A 2,359-nucleotide genomic window follows, 5' to 3' on the forward strand; every position below is an offset into this window, starting at 1 on the left:
AAATAATGACAGACTTCTTTCAACTGTGTGGCCAAAGAAACAATTTATTGAAAGAGCAAACTACATTTTATAGTGTGGTTTGCTAGTCTCGAACAGAACAGCAGTCCATTGGACAATAGAAGAAAACAAATCCTATCACATAGCGTGAGAACTGTTTCTCAGACAACACCAGGTGCTTAATATTTATTATTAATTCCTTTCTGTTTTTCCCGAATGTTATCATCTTGGCAAAGGCTCAGGCTGGAGCTGAGAAACTGTCTCAGCATGGAAAAGATTTCCTAGCGTGAGAAAGAAAAAAGAAGCTCCGAGGCTGAAAAGGCCTAGGGAGATTTCTGCCAGGCCTTTTTCTCTGGTTCTCAGTATTTTTCTCAGGCTGTGAAACTTTCTCAGCTGCAGCCAGGATTTTTCACTAGCTAGAGACTTTTTCTTTACTGTAAATATAAGAGAAAGAATCATAACAGAGATAAACACCTGCTAGATCCATGGGAAAGTCAGGGAGAAGAGGTGTTTCTTTCTTTGTCCAATGAACTGTTTGTATTCTGTTTTTCACAAACTATCTTATTTAAAGCCATGGCTTCCTTCAATAAATTGCTCTTTCTTGCAGCAAATAAGAGAGTGCCTTGTTGCTGTTCTCTCGCTGCTCTGTAACTCTTCAACAGCAACAGTCAGTGGGTGTGGTCATTGGAGGTATGGTCATTTAGCTTGTGAGTGGTATGTGGTCAGTGGACAAGGTTAGTGGGTATGGTCAGCAGGTATGGTCAATCAAGGAGTGATCAATGTGCCAGCTATTGCTATTTCGGTTTGTTCATTCCTGCTCTGATGAGGATGGATCCTCAGCCATTTGGATGAATTTTACTACTCCAGAGGTTTTTTCTTTATTGAGCTCTTCCATTCAGGAATTCAGTGACAAAGGCTCATAAATATTTGTTTAAAATACCCATACGAAAAGCCCCTGGGAATAAGGTAAATTTTCAATTCTTTGGTGGCTAATTAAATAGATTTCAAAAGTATATTTCAAGTGAATCTACTCTATTGAAAACAATGCAAGGAGAAGTGCTTCCTCCTGGTTCTTTCCCTGTTTATAGATGGATATCAGAACTGTCCAATTGATATTGTCCCCCAGGACCTTCTAATGCAGTCTGAATAAATATGAAAATCAAGAGCCTCCATGACTGACAACCAATCACACTTTGTCCCTATCCCTATCCCCTCCTCACCATTTCCCTCATCCAACCCCTGGGACTCCTATGGATCAGGAATGATGGGGCCAGCACCATTCAGGACCAGAGCAGTGATTTTTTTCCCTGTGCTTGGTACTGTTTGGGCAGCACCTCAAGTGATGTGTCCAGTTCTGGGCTTTCCAGTTTAAGAAGGACATAGAGGGGCTGAAGTGTGCCTAGAGAAGGGCAACAAGGCTGGTGAGGGATCTGGAACACAAGTTCCATTAGGAGAACTGAGGGAGCTGGGGATGTTTATCCTGGAGTGGCTCAGAGGAAACCTCATCAGTCTGTACAACTCCCAGACAGCAGCCTGCAGCCGGTGGGGGTCAGGCTCTTCAAGGAAACAGTGTCAGGTCAAGAGGACACAGCCTTAAGCTGCACCAGGGGATGTTTAGGCTGGACACTGGGGAATGTTGTTCACAAAAAGGGTGATTGGGCATTGGAATGGGGTGCCCAGGGCGCTGGGTGAGTCACTGTCCCTGTAAATGTATCAGCATAGATTGGATGTGGTACTGAGTGCCATGGTCAGGGTAACAAGGCGGTGCTGGGTCACAGGTTGGACTTGATGCTCTCAAAGGTCTTTTCCAGCCTGGTTGATTCTGGGATGATTGTGACACTGCAGGGCCCTGGGGAAGCAAGGGACCATTGTGACACTGCAGTGCCTTATGGAACTGGAGGACCAGAGTCACACTGTGTACAACATGGCACCACAGAGCCAAGGGGCCACTGTGACACTGTAGGGCTACATGGAAGCAAGGAGTCCATGGTGACAGTCTGAGTCCTCGTGGAACCACAGAGGCCACTGTGACACTGCAGGGCCTTGTGGAACCAAGGGGCCATTGTGACACTGTGGGACCAAGGAGAGCCTTGTGAGAGCCTGGGGCCCAATGGAATCAAGGGGCCTTTGTTCTACTGCAAGGACACCTAGGACTAAGGGGACAATGGTGACAGTGTGGTACCCCATGTGTCCTGGTTTGAAAGGACAGGTGTCTGCCAGTAGGGGCAGAAGTTTCCCTTTTTGGAATAGAGACTTTGGTTCCACTCCCCTCCCCCAAGTATTACGATTGTTTGAATCAAGGACTCTGAGGCAGAGATAAGTGGGGGGTGGGAATAACAGCTCTTTTACTAATATATCTAAC

This window comes from Erithacus rubecula (genome assembly GCF_903797595.1).
Source record: "Erithacus rubecula genome assembly, contig: scaffold_174_arrow_ctg1, whole genome shotgun sequence".
In the NCBI taxonomy this organism is placed as follows: Eukaryota; Metazoa; Chordata; class Aves; order Passeriformes; family Muscicapidae; genus Erithacus; species Erithacus rubecula.